Raw genomic sequence first — 15,926 nt, 5'->3', positions numbered from 1 at the left:
ACTGTTGGAATATATAAAAAGCATTAGAATACTTTCTAATCCTTGAACACAGGAATAGAAAGAGATGAAAAAAATGTCTAAATCTGACTTCCTTATATAAAATACGGCAGTCTCCAGGAAAAGTGTTGTTCAACAGAAATGAGAGCCATAAATGCAAGTTGCATATACAATTTAGCAGTCACGTTAAAATATAAAAACAAGTAAAAAATTAATTTTGGTAATATATTTTATTCAATCCAATATCTCTAAAATATGATCATCCCAACATGCAATTAACATAATACAAATTATTAATAAAATATTTCATATTTTATTTGTAATAAATATGAATGTATTTTACACTTATAGCTACATGTCAATTCAGACTAGCTACATTTTAATTGCTTAAAGAGCCAAATCTGGCTAGGGGCTTGTCAGACTGGACAGTGCAACTACAGAAGTGTAAAGAAAGAATCAGAAAATGAAATGGCTCACAAAGGAATTATGGCTATAAAGTTAATAAAGATTTGTATTTTTCTAGTGAAAGAACTGAAACCAATGTCATATCTTTATATAATCATTGCCAAATCATTCATATTAGACAGTGAAACAATACATATCATTTCTTGTAGTACATACACACATATACACACAACTTACAAAGCAGTACCTCATAAATACTTGCTTCATAATTTTGAACATTTTAAGAAAATCTGTACTAAGGTGAAGAGTTTTGTTCACTAGTTCATGTCTACTTAGCTTTATTGTATTGTTATATAGATGTAGAACAGGGCTCTCTGGTAATCAGCTAATAAGATCACAGAATATTAATTGCTAGGGGTAAAGAGATGGACTACCCAAGAAGTTGATTATATTTCATTTAGATATTTAATTTCCAAAGTTTTACTTTTTAATAAATACGTACATTATTTAAATTGTTGGGTAATTTGTAACTGAATGATGTCGGAGAAAACTGAATGTTAGGATTATGAACCTAAATGTTCCAACTTTCAGTAATAAGAATATACAGTATATCCTATCCTTAAAAATTGAAAAGCTCAAATAGTTTTTGATTCTAATTGCTGAGTAAATGTGGGCTTTCAAAATAAAAACCATGTATGCTTAAGATTTAGAAATCTTAGAAAATAGTTACCTAAGCTTTAATTTCATGTACTAGAAAACTAAGGCTTAGAAAGTACATAGAGTCTATCTGCAGTGAATTTTAAAAGCTAATCTGGCTCCCTCTCAATACTCAGCTATTCAGTATTTAAAAATTCACCTCAATAAAATTTATCAAAAAGGTTATGCAACAAATTTGTTTACCTAATAATGCAATAAATAAGACAATCAGAAGGCAAACTGCTATTTGTGTTTCAGAGCCACAGTGTTTTTCTTCATTTCCTTCTTCCATTCCCTTCCTATAACATAACTCTTCACTCGTGTTATTAAGAGTTGGTTAAGGAGGATAAACTCAAGCTCTATATTAGGAATTACATTGTTACCAAATCTGGAAAGAAATGCAAAGCACATACAATAATAATAAGAGATCCTGAGTTGAAAAAATAATAACCATCTCTATAAGAATACTTATTACCCACCTTTTCTCCCTCCCTCCCGTCTTTTGACCAATTAGCCAGGAAATTAAGATTAAAGAGTTTTTTAAAATTTTATTTATTCATTTGAGAGAAAGAGAGAGAAAGAGAGAGAGAGAGAGAGAGAGAGAGAGAGAGAGAGAGAGAAGAGGGGGAGGAGCAGGAAGCATCAACTCCCATATGTGCCTTGACCAGGCAAACCCAGGGTTTCAAATCTGCAACCTCAGCATTCCAAGTCGATGCTTTATCTACTGTGCCACCACAGGTCAGGCTTAAGAGAATTTTATTAAAATATTTTAAAGAATTTGAGGAGGCAAAGAAATGTTATAATGCTATGTTCTTTTACTCTACCAAAATCAGCAAAAAGTAAGTCTTTAAAGGTATCCTACAAATTACTTAAAATATGTATTAGGACATCTGTCACTGCCTAAGTTATATTACTTTTCCAGTCAACATAGCTCTATCGATTTATGTTACCAACTATTAAAATAAGTAATGTTATTCTTCACTTGAAAATAATTTCCAAAAGGTTCCTTACCTCAAAATTTCATATCCTTGAAATTAGGCTAACTTTTAATTCTTTTCATAAGTAACTTCTAATTCTGAAGTATCCTGAGTAGTCCTCTGGAAATATAATTTATACCTTAATTTTCCATAATTATGCAGCATCCAACTACTGATTAAACTACAGCCCACCAACTCTTTAGCCCTGCTACTTTCTTTAATGACGGCCTGTCTCACAAACTAGTTTCCAGTACAAGTATGATCTTTCTTCACACTAGGTAAGAGCAAGGCTTTAAATCTAGAGATACACTGCACTTCCATTACTCTTCAGTAGCCAGAGGCAGAAAGCAAAAAAGTTACCAAATTGGTATGTCATTGGTAGAAGTTATATACTAAGACCAAGAAAAGGCTCTAAAAATACCACTGAACTATTGTGGCATATTACAGTATATCCTAATTTCAGATTTACTTGTATGTTTTGCCAACTAGGCTGTCTCTCCAATGGGTAGCAAGTGCCTAGTGCATAGTAGGCACTCAATATTTATTGAATGAATGAGGCCTCTGGCTAGATTTTGATAAATGAGCATTCACTTTGAGGATGAAAATGAGTAAGTCTGAATGTATATGTGTGTCTGTGTGTGTGAGCGCCCACACACTTGCTTTGTTTTAACCACCACAATATGGTTTAGCTTGTTTTTTTTGAACTTTATTCTAATATAGTCATGTCGGATTTATTCTTTTTTGCCTACCTTCTTATACTCAACATTGTTTCTAAAATTTATCCACTCTGTTATAAGCTTCCCTGCTGTACAATATTCACTGTATAAACACATCACAATTATTTGTCTATTTGTTTGCTGGTTATTACTTAGGTTGTTCCTAGGTTTGAGCTATTATTTTCAATGCATAGACAGTAGTACCTTTGGTTCATATGATCTGTACATCTTCCACTTTCTAGATAATGGCAAACAGGTTCAAAGCCAGTGCACATTTCCTCCAGCAGGGTGTGAGCTCCTGCTGCTCACTCCTTCACTACCACATGGTATTATTCGGTTTTTACGGTTTAGGGAACCTGATGGGTGAGGTTGAAACTATTGCAGGATATACAGGAACTGGTCTTTGCTGAGAGTCACTTTTTCTGTATGGTCAATAAGGCAGTTAATTTAGTATCAAGAGTATATAGCATATATATGAAAAAAGAAACCCAGAACAATTTAAATTAAGGAAGGAGGGTGAGAGAGAGATAAATAGATACATCCATAGATATTAGAATTTAGAAGAAAAAAAAATGGAAAGAGAGCCAAGTAGTTAGTGGAAACTGGCTATAAAACCTATGTAATAGTATGACTGGAGCAAATTCTGGAACTTTTTAATATTCATGCTTACAGGAAAAAGTCCATAATGTGCAATAGTGAATTTTATCTATAATTAATTTTTCAAAATAACTAATTTCTACAAATTAATAGTTCTTAACTTTCATGCTACTTCCCACTTTTGTGGTTTAAACATCACCTTTTTCATATTATCAGAAATTCTCAGTATAAAATACACATTTAAAAATTTATTTTAAAAAATATGCCTACATACATATTTGATATCAGTTTCCCTCCCACCCTTTAATCATTTGTACAATAACAGGCTCTTGGTTCCCTATGTATTCATTTGGTCAAACTACTTATTTCCTATCAGAAATGATCATTCTTTGTGATGTCAGGAATGGTTATTGTGCTGATAATTACAACGTAGCATCTTAGGAAATTATGACTCCATAAGAGAAATAAATAGCAGGATCTGATCATACTAAGCAGCTTTCATCTAAATTATGTTAAAAATTAATATTCAGAAACTGAGAAAAGTATGGGTGTGTAGATACTGTTGAATAAATTATCTTTCGTGCTTTCAAAGTTTTAGCAGTTAAGAGTTCACCTTTAACATTCTAAAGTGTCATGGACTGTGCATTGGCTCCCTCTCGTTGCCTTTTATAAAAACATCCTGCACATAATGCCCTACAAGTATTAATTGAGGATGCTGGCTGTGTGTGCACACACACACACCACATTACATTAAGGGCTACTGTATTTGGCATAATTAAAGACGGCTTTTTAAAATTACGGATAGCCAAAATGAACACTAAGGCACTAAGCAGATACATACAAATGACTTTCACTGTATATGTACTTTAGGGATAATACTCTGCTAAATGAATTAAGATAACATAAACCACATTTCTTTTTTCTTACATTTCAACTCAGACTTTGTTTAAAGAAATTATGATTAAATATCAGCATTCTGAATTAAAACTTGGGAAATCTGAACTCTAATTCAATCTTTCCTCACTAAACACTACAAACGGTATACTTAAGATATCTTTGCCACTCAGTTCAGCAAGACAATAGCACAGTATTAGTATCAACTGAGAATCAGTTTCTGAGGATTCATCTCTGAAAAGTCTTTATAGTATCTTCCCAAAAAATCTTTTTAGGGTATCCATGAACTTTAAAATTGTAGACCAACCTATCCAACAGCTGTCTAAAATGCAACTAAACAGAAGTTAATAGACAAAAGCCTATTTATATATGATGATAGGAGTTTGAAGAGGCAGAGAACAATAATACAATTTTCATACTTATATCAAAACTCATGAAGTCACATGTCCGTTCATTGAGCAAATTTCTAAAACTCCCGGAGGTGCTTTTTAAAGAACAGTATTTAGAAGCACAGTAAAGGATAAACAAATTACACAATTCTTTAACTTTGCAAAAGTTAAAGGCCTTATAAGCATGAACAAGCCCTTAACTTGTGTTGCACCATCTTTCCACAGGTCCCTGTCACACTGCCCATGACGACCCATCCAAACCGTCAGAACTTTCTCAGTTTCTCCCTTTCCCAACCTCTGCATTTTTAACAGAAACCGTGATTCCTACTTCAGAGCAAAATAGAAGATATCTACAGAAGATAAAACCTTCCTCACTTTTTTTACCCTCTCCACTATTACACATAGGACTATAGGTACCTTTTTCTAATTACTTCCAGTATCTCATATTGTAATTTAAGTTCAGTTACAGATAATTAAGGGGAAAGTAAAAAAAGTGAGAAGATTTATTTCAATAGAAGGTAAGACTTTTCTCTTCAAATAAAGAGACTGAGATGTCACAAGCTGAAGTCACTAAAGACCTGTGTGGAAAGAGCATTTAATAATGAAATCCTAGAGCTAGTCTTGGTTGTTGGAATGGCAATTAGACTTTATTTATTACCTAAAATTTGAAATGTTAACTTAAGAATTTTGCTAAGGTAAAAATGTTTAATATTAAAAAAATTGTAAGATGACTGAGGTAATGACATAAAATAACTATAATAAAAGTCCCTAAAGCTTTGGGTTTCGTTAAGTTTGACCATAAGAAAACTTCTTAACTGTTGACGTCAGTTTCCTGATCTAGAAAAGGGAGACGACTGATGAGTGTCCTTTCAGATCCGACGTTCCTTACTCACCTTTGTTTCTACGGTGTCCTTGCTGTGCACACAGGAAGCAGTATGTTGTGTGTGGGGTTTTTAAAAAACAGATTAAAATAAACGCTATAATTTTACTGTGTAAGCTCTCCAATCGTTAATCATTATAAAGCAGGAACTTATTTTTATTTTTCCCAAGTATCTATTATTAAAGACTATAAAGACTAACGGAAAATGAAACAAATTCTTTTTTATAAGCTAAGCTATAAAGCTGAGTTATGAATACTTTCTTGAGTTCTGAAAAATGAGGCTGTCTAGAAGTAATAATGGTTGATGTGTTCCTTCTTAGTGAACAGAAAAGTGATTCAGAGTAGATGCTTACAGTCAAAACAATTACAACTTAAGTCCTTACTAGTATTAGTTTGCACAGTGACAGCATTCCAAAGGTGCCATGATAAAGTGTATTGTAATCAAGCTCCTCATGGTTTTTCCTTTACGCTCTACTACTCTGCCACTTTTTTTTTAATTTTTAGTTTTTTAGATTTTATTTATTTGCTTTTAGAGAGAGAGAGAAGGGGGGGGAGCAGGATGCATCAACTCCCCTATGTGCCTTGACCAGGCAAGCCCAGGGTTTCAAACCAGCAAGCTCAGCATTCGGGTCAATGCTTCATCCACTGCACCACCACAGGTCGGGCCCGTTCTGCCACTTTTTAACCTCTAAGAGGAAATAAATACTTTATTATGATAGAATTAGAACGTGTATATATTCTGGGCAAGAAGTTCAAAACAATATGCAACATAAATTAGACTCATTTTAAATGTAGAGTCACAAATACTATTCTGAGTCCTTTTTAGTCCATATCAAACTATAGCTGAGAGACTAGAATCCTAGATTTTAAACTTCAAAGAGCCTATTAGTTCTCAGTGTATACCAACTATGTATTATGAATTTCAGATATCTTAGGAAGCTAAACAAAAACAGAATATGACTGAAAATCCCCAAACTATCCCACTAAGTCAAAGAAATGATTAAATTATTTAACTTTATCAGAATTCTGTCTAAATAATGCTCTAAATAAGCAGCAAATGAGGAAGAGTTTACAAATGTTTATCATTAAAGTATAATTTTTAAGTTAATTGTTATCCTAAATTTATATGATTAGAAAAACATAAAATACCCAAATTCTTCCTGAAAAGTTAAAACGCAAATTAAGGATATAGACTTATTCATGAGTATATGCTTAGCCTGCCTTTCAGATTCACTAGTTTAATACTCTTAATTGTATGAAATGTTATGCTTTGGAGACACAGACATTATTCCTGTTTATTATGGGTCAAATTGAACCTCACCAAAGTATCTGTTCAAATCCTAACCCCTAGTCCCTCCGAATGTGACCTTACTTGGAAAAACAGTCAGTGCAGAAGTGATTATAGTCATGTGCCACATAATGATGTTTTCATTGATGAACACATACGACACTGGTCCCATAAAATTATATGAAGCTGAAAAATTCCTATCCCCTAGCGATGTTGTTAACATCACAGTGCAACACATTACCCACGTTTGTGATGATGCTGGTATAAACAAAACTACTATGTTGCTGACTGTGTAAAAGTATAGCAGATGCAATTACAATAGTAGGCTATACCATCTAGGTTTGTGTGTACACTCCATGTTAGCGCACCACCACCACCTATGGACATACAGTATTTCACAAACGAATCCCCATTTAGTAGTGCAGGACTATAGTTAAGATGAAGTCATACTGGAGTAGAGTGGGATCTTAAAACAATAGGACTGGTAGGTATCCTTATAAGAAAAGAGAGATACAGAGGGAAGAATGTCCTGTGAAGATATGAAAATGCAAAGGGAATAAGGCACATAAAGACAGGCAGAGATTAGTTTGATGCCAAAATCAAGTAACTCCTAAAGCCACCAGAAGTTGGAAAGAAGCAAAAAAAAAAAAAAAAAAAAAGTTTCTTCATCTACAGGTTACAGATGGAAAAAGTATTTCAAGCTAATGGAAATGAGAAAAAAGCTGGGGTAGAAATACTTCTATCTGACAATATAGACTTCAAAACAAAGGCAGTAAGGAATAAAGCAGCTCACTACTATAATGATAAAGGGAGCAATCCAACATGATATAACCATTGTAAATATTTATGCGCCTAATATAGGAGCACCAAAATATATAAAGCAGATTTTGATGGACATAAAGGGCGAGATCAACAGCAATACTATAATAGTAGGGGATTTTAATATCCCTCTAACATCAATGGATAGAACCTCCAGACAGAAAATTAACAAAGAAACAGAGGCCTTAAATGACATACTAGATCAACAGGATTTAATTGATATCTCAGAAACTTTCACCCCAAAGCAAAGGAGTATACATTTTTTTCAAGTGCTCAGGGTACATTCTCTAGGATAGACCACATGTTAGGATACAAGAAAAGTCTCAATAAATTTAAGAAGATTGAAATCATATCAAGCATCTTCTCTGATCACAATAGCATGAAACTAGAAATCAACTACAATAGAAAAACTGAAAAACATTCAAACACTTGGAAGCTAAATAGCATGTTATTAAATAATGAATGGGTTAATGAGATCAAGGGAGAAATAAAAAAATCCTTGAAACAAACTCAAAATTTATGGGACACAGCAAAAGCAGTCCCGAGAGAGAAGTGTATAGCACTACAGGCATACCTTAAGAAGAAAAAGCTCAAATAAACTTAACCCTGCATCTAAAAAACTAGAAAAAGAACAATAAATAAAGCCCAAAGGAAGTAGAAGGAAAGAAACAATAAAGATCAGAGTGAAAATAAATGACATAGAGGCTATAAAACAATACAAGAGATCAATGAAACCAACAGCTGGTTCTTTGAAAGGTAAACAAGATTGATGAACCTTTAACCAGACTCATCAAGAAAAAAAGAGAGAGGACTCAAATAAAAATAGAAAGTGGAGAAGTAACAACTGACAGAAATAAAAGGATTGTAAGTAAATACTATGAATATCTATATGCAAAATAATTGCACAACCTAAGTGAAATGGGTAAATTCCTAGAAACATACAATCTTCCAAGACTCAATCTGGAAGAATCAGAAAACCTCAACAGACCGATTACAACAAATGAAATTGAAACAGTTATCAAAAAACTCCCAGCAAACAAAAGTCCTAACTGAAGAGCTTCACGGGTGAATTTTACCAAATATTCAAAGAAGAACTAATACCTATCCTTCTCAAGCTATTCCAAAAATTTCAAAAGGACAGAAGACTTCCAAGCTCCTTTTTTGAGACAAGTATTACCCTCATTCCAAAACCAGGTAAGGACACTACAAAGAAAGAAAACTATGGACCAATATCCCTGATGAAACAGATGCTAAAATTTTCAACAAAATATTAGCAAGCCGGATCCAGCAATACATTAAAAAGTCATACAATTCCAGTGCCATGGGGACTTTTCCTGGACTCCTGCTCCCTGTGACAGCTCCTAACAGACTGAACTGTGGTTGGGTTGCATTTTTCAGGAATTTGGCATGGTGATGGGGCCAACTTGGACTTGGTGAACATGTTAAGGACACTACTTTTTATGGATTCTTGCTGTATTGGCCAAGAGTTTGCTAAAAGGCTTTTAATCACTGTAAAAAAAATAGAAGACTGGATAAAGAAGATGGGGCACATATACACCATGGTATACTATTCAGCTAGAAGAAATGATGACATCGGATCACTTACAGCAGAATGGTGGAATCTTGATAACATTATGCGGAGTGAAATAAGTGAATCAGAAAAAAACAAGAACTGCAGGATTCCATACGTAGGTGGGACATAAAAACGAGACTAAGAGACATGGACAGGAGTGGGGTGGTTATGGGGGGTAGGGGGAGGGGAGGAGGGGGAGGGGTACAAAGAAAACTGGATAGAGGGTGACGGAGGACGATCTCTCTTTGGGTGATGGGTATGCAATAGAACTAAATGACAAGATAACCTGGAAATGTTTTCTTTGAATATATGTACCCTGATTTATTGATGTCACCCCATTAAAATAAAAATTTATTTATAAAAAAAAAAAGTCATATATCATGATCAAGTGAGACTTATTCCCAGGAGGCAATGCTGGTACAATATTCGCAAGTCAATCAATGTGATTCATCACAAAAACAAAAGGAAGGATAAAAATCACATAATTATATCAACAGATGCAGAGTATTTGATAAAAACCAACACCCATTTATGATCAAAACTCTCAGCAAAGTGGGAATACAGGGAACATATCTCAACATGATAAAGGCCATACATGATAAACCCACAGCCAACACCATACTCAAAGGAAAAAAATTAAAAGCTATCTTCTTGAGATCAGAAACAAGGCAGGGGTGCCCCCTTTCACCGCTCTTATTCAACATAGTTCTGGAAGCACTAGTAACAGCAATTACACAAAAAGAAATAAAAGACATTCAAATTGGAAAAGAAGAAGTAAAACTATCATAATTGCTGATGACATGATACTGTACATAGAAAACCCTGAAGTCTCAGTCAAAAAACTACTAGACTTGATAAATGAATTTGGCAAGGTGGTAGGATATAAAATTAATATTCAGAAATCAATGGCATTTTTATACACCAACAATGAACGACCTGAAAGAGAAATTAAGGAAACAATCCCCTGCACTATTGCAACCAAAAAAAATAAAATACCTAACAGTAAATTTAACCAAGGAGGTAAAAGACTTGTACTCAGAAAATTATAAGACATTGACAAAAGAAATCAAGGAAGAAACAAACAAGTGGAAGCATATACTGTGTTCATGGCTAGGAAGAATAAACATCACTAAAATGTCTATATTACCCAAAGCAATCTATAAATTCAATACAGTTCCTATTAAAATACCAATGACATACTTCAAAGATATAGAAAACATATTCCAAAAATTTATATGGAACCAAAAAAGAACACAAATAGCCTCAGCAACCTTGAAAATAAAAGAATAAAGTGGGACATATCGCACTTGCTGATATCAAGTTATACTACAGGCCATAGTAATCTAAACAGCCTGGTACTGGCATAAGAACAGGCATATAGATCAATGGAACAAAACAGAGAACCCGGAAATAAACCCACACCACTATGGACAAAATGATATTGGACAAAGGAGGTAAGAGCATACAATGGAGTAAAATAGTCTCTTGAGTAAATGATGTTGGGTAAACTGGACAGGTACATGCAAAAAACAAACTAGACCATGAAATTACACCACTCACAAAAATAAACTCAAAATGGACACCATAAATAAATTAAAAAGACAAACCACACAATGGGAGAACATATTCACCAATATATCTGATAAGGGGTTAATAATCAAAATTTATAAAGAACTTCTAAAACTCAACACCAGAAAGGTAAACAATCCAATTAAAAAATGGGCAATAGAACTGAATAGACACTTCTCCAATGAGGACATACAGATGGCCAATAGACATATGAAAAAAATGTTCAACTTTACTAATTATCAGAGAAATGCAAATTAAAACCAATGAGATACCACCTCACACCTGTCAGAATGGCGCTCATTAACAAATCAACACACAAGTGCTGGCGAGGATGTGGAGAAAAGGGAACCCTCCTGCACTGCTGGTGGGAATGCAGACTGGTGCAGCCACTGTGGAAAACAGTATGGAGATTCCTCAAAAAATTAAAAATGGAACTTTCCTTTGACCCAGCTATACCACTTTTAGAAATATATCCTAAGAATACCAAATCACTGATTCAAAAGAAGATATGCATCCTCATGTTTATTGCAGCATTGATTACAATAGCCAAGATCTGGAAACAGCCCAAGTGTCCGTCAGTGGACAAGTGGATTAAAAAACAGTGGTACAGATATACAACGGAATATTATGGGGCCATGAAAAAGAAGGAAATCTTACCTTTGTGATGGCATGGATGGACCTGGAGACTATTATGCTAAGTGAAATAAACCAGGCAGAGAAAGACAACTATCCTATGATCTCACTTATATGTAAAATCTAATGAACACGGTGAACTGAGGAACAGAATAGAGGCAGAGGTGGGGTCACAGGGAGCAGAGAAACAGCTGTCAGAGAGAAGGGGGATGATGGGATGGGATCAGAGAAGGTGAAGGGATTAGTAAAATTATATATCCATAACACACAGATACAGGTTATAGGACAGTAAATCCCAAAGGGAAGGGGAGGAAGGTGTCGGAGAAGGGAGGCCAAGGGAAGATAATGGGGGACAAGGTGGTGGGGTGAGGGAGTTATATTGAATGGGACACTTGAATCCATGTTAACATAACAAATTAAAATTAAAAAAAAAAGTCTCCTCATCTACTGCAGTGGTCCCCAACCATTTTTGGGCCACGGACCGATTTAATGTCAGAAAATATTTTCACGGACCGGCCTTTAGGGTTGGATGGATAAATGTATCATGTGACTAAGACAAGCGTCAAGAGTGAGTCTTAGACGGATGTAACAGAGGGAATCTGGTCATTTTTAAAAAATAAAACATTGTTCAGACTTACATATAAATAAAACGGAAATAATGTAAGTTATTTATTCTTTCTCTGCGGACCGGTACCAAATGGCCCATGGAGCAGTACCAGTCCGCGGCCTGGGGTTTGGGGACCACTGGTCTATAGGATACAGAGGGAGCATGACTCTGTTTGGTAACTTGATTTTGGACTCGCAGCCTCCACAATCATAAAACAATAAATTTCTGTTTTAATCCACCCAGTTTCTGGTACATTGTCACTTATCCCTAGGAAACTAACCCTCCTTCACATAAACAATGTGAAATAGTCAATTTTCATATTTTTTAAAAGTAAAAATGAGTGGCCTTGGCTGGTTAGCTCAGACAGTTAAGAGTGTCATCCTGAACAACAAGGTTGTAGGTTCAATCCCCAATCAGGGCACACAGAGGAAGCAACTAAAGAATGCACGACTGAGTGGAACAACAAATGAATACATCCCTTTCCTCTCCCCTCTCCCCTCTCTGTCTTTCCTCTCTCTCTCTAAAAATTAATAAAAATTAAGCCCTGGCTGGAACTCTTGGTTGGTTGGAGCATCGTCCCAGAGGGCAGAGGTTGCCGGTTAGAATCCCTGGTCAGGGCACACACAGGAACAGCTCGATGTTCCTGTCTCTCTCTCTCAAAAAAAAAAAAAAAAAAAAAGAAGAGAAAAAAAGAGTATTTGGCATGATAAGTAAGCCTTTACTATATATTCAGATTTTATACTCCTCACTGAAATTACAGTTTTCAGATCACTAACAATAATATATCCCAAGTATAATTAATAAGATAGAACTTCAATTATTTAATAAATCAATATAAGACTTTAACCACATAGAGCAAACTATAATAAAGGTAAAACCAAAGGAAAATTACTTAATCTACTATATTTAATTTTCTTTATTTAGCAACAGAATGAATAGAAATGGTGTTCTGTTCCACAGACTAATGGTAAGAGTGATGGAGCCTCTGCATGGCCTTTATCAGCAGTAGTGTACTACTGGGAGAGGAGCAAGAATATGGAGAATCCCTTTGCAGGTAGGCTCGGATGGCTAAAGGCTGAAAAGAAAGCAAGAGTATAAAAAAGAAAACAAGAGCCCTTTAGCACACCTATTCCAAACACAAGGTAAGAACAGCTCACTACTAAAAGATTTTGAAGACTACTGCACGAAATAAAATTAACAGCTAATATAAACTTTCTTATAACTAGATTAGACCTCCACCATACTAACTGCCTGAAATAAAATGAAGTATGCTTATTTCCACAGACTAAATACTGTTAATCTCAGTATCTACTATTTTTGTACACACAACATCCAGCATTCAATAAAAATTAAGAGGTACATTTTAAAAAAGGAGGAAAAAACCCACTGTCAAAAGATAAATCATCCATCAGAACAATACTCATAAGTGACTCACATGTTAGAACTATCAAACAGGGACTTTAAAACAACTATGATAACTATATTAAACAATCTAGGTAAAAGGTGAATATTATCCATGAACAGATGTTATGAATTGTGCAGAGAAATAGAAATTATACAGAGTAAACTGAAAAAGCTCAGAATAATAACACAATAACAAAGAAGAAAAATTATTTCAAGAAAGCCTCAGTGAACTGCCTCAGTAAACTTGCACTTCAATAAAAATTATAAAAACTAAAACAAAGATACAAAGAACACACAAGAGTTGAGAGAAAATAGCAAACGGTCTAACATAAGTGTAATAAGAATTACAGAAAAAGACATAAAAAACAGGGTAAAAGAAATATTTAAACAGTAATGGCTGAGAATTTTTCAAAAATAATGACAGCATGCCACAAATCTATGACATTTAGAGAACCCTAGCTAAGACAACAAAACAAAAATACCCACCTAATAGCAAAGTTGCTAAAATTTATCTAAGAAAAAGAGAACTTCTTGAAGGCAGACAAAAGAAAAAGAAAAAAAAATTTATATTTGAAATAGCAAAAATAAGAATATAGCAGATTTCTTATTCAAAACCACAAAGCTAGAAGACAATGGAAGAATATATTTGAAGCACTGCAAGGGGAAAAAACAACAACCCTGTCAAATCAGAATTCTATACCCAGTGAAAAATCTTTCAATAGTTAAAGCGAAGTAATGAAATTTCAAACAAATAAAGAGCTGAGAGAGAATTCATTGACGGCAAAACTGTTATGCAAAAAAATGTCTAAAAAGTTTTTCAGGCAGAATGTGAAACAACATTAGACAAAAATTTTAATCTACCCGAAAAGATAAAACTGAAAAAATAAAAGTGAAAGTAAATATTAAATGTTTTCCTTCTATTTTTAAAGAAAATTGAGTGTCTAAAGTAAAAAAACACTATATAGTGGGGTTTCTAATGTATATATCAATATGTACAAACAAAATAGGTATCAATACAAACATCTTATTTTATTGTTCTTTGCTTTTTCACACTGTGCATTTTGCACAGTGCCCCTTTAAAAAAAAAAAACAATTTGAAGGTCTATGGCAACCCTATGTCGAGCAAGTCATTTGGGGCCATTTTTCAAACAGCATTCACTTACTTCATGTCTCTGTTGTCACACTTTGCTAATTCTTTGAATATTTCGAACTTGTCATTATTACTATATTTGTTAGAGTGATTTGTGATCAGTGACCTTTGATGTTACTATTGTAATTTTGGGTGGTTGTCATGAGCCACACCCATATAAGTCAGTGAATTTAACTGGTAAGTGTTTCTGTTCTAACTGCTCCCCCAGATGGGAGAGAAGTATTAAAGTATGCAATTACAAGGTTATTAAACTATGTGTGATATAATATAGCATTTAAAGGTAAATTGTGATAAGTTAAAGATATGTGTTACAAACCACAGGGTAACAACTAATTTTTTTTAAAAGAGGTATAACTAATAAGCCACTAATGCAGATAAATGAGAGCAATAAAAACTACCCGATTTATTCAAAAGGCAGAAAAAGATGGGTAGAGAGACAAAGAATAGTTTAAACAATCAGAAAATAACTAGTAAATGGCAGATTTCAAGTCAACCATATAAAAGTCACATTAAATACATAGGATCTAAACCTCCCACCTAAAATGTAGATATAGTCAGATTGGATAAAATGGTAAGATTGAACCATGCTCTCTATAAGTAACTACCTTAAATATAAAGACATTTAAATTAAAAATTTAAAAATAGTAAATGATATATCATGTAAACATTAACCCAAGGAAGATTTGTGTGTCTATACTATCAAACATAGAAGGTGACAGAACAATCAATATTACCAGGGATAAAGAGGTCAATTAGGCCCTGGCCAGTTGGCTCAGTGGTAGAGAGTCGGCCTGGCGTGTGGATGTCCCATGTTCAAGTCCCGGTCAGGGCACACAGGAGAAGCACCCATCTACTTCTCCACCACTCCCTCTCTTGTTTCTCTCTCTCTCTCTCTTCTTCTCCTCTCCCTCCTGCAGTCATTGCTCCATTGGAGCGAATTGGCCCTGGGCACTGAGAATGGCTCCATGGCCTCCACCTCAGGTGCTAAAATATGGCTCCAGCTGCAAAGGAGCAAGGGCCCCAGATGGGCATAGAATCGCTCCCTGGTGGGCTTGCTGGGTGGATCCCGGCTGGGGTGCATACGGGAGACTGTCTCTGCCTCCCCTCCTCTAACTAAATAAAAGTAAATAAATAAAAATAAAAGAGGTAAATTACATGATGTTAAGAATATAAAACAATCCTAAATGTGTGAGCAGCCATCAACAAACCATCAAAATTTATGAAATAGGAATAAAAGAAAAGCTTTCATAGTTTTTATTCTAGTAGTAAACAGAATACAAGTTGTTTTATATATACATATATATAAATAAAGAGAGAGACAGAAAGGGACAG

General features: G+C 34.4%; 1 protein-coding gene across 5 annotated transcripts in view; it reads right to left on the bottom strand.

The window, feature by feature from the left end:
- Positions 1-15,926, bottom strand: part of RAP1GDS1 (Rap1 GTPase-GDP dissociation stimulator 1) — a 153,123-nt gene that overhangs the window by 59,982 nt on the left and 77,215 nt on the right. The gene's annotated exons all lie outside the window — the stretch shown is intronic.

Source organism: Saccopteryx leptura, chromosome 5 (genome assembly GCF_036850995.1).
Source record: "Saccopteryx leptura isolate mSacLep1 chromosome 5, mSacLep1_pri_phased_curated, whole genome shotgun sequence".
Lineage (NCBI taxonomy): Eukaryota > Metazoa > Chordata > Mammalia > Chiroptera > Emballonuridae > Saccopteryx > Saccopteryx leptura.
Note: the sequence above shows the minus strand (reverse complement) of the source record. Positions and strands in the feature narration are given on the sequence as shown.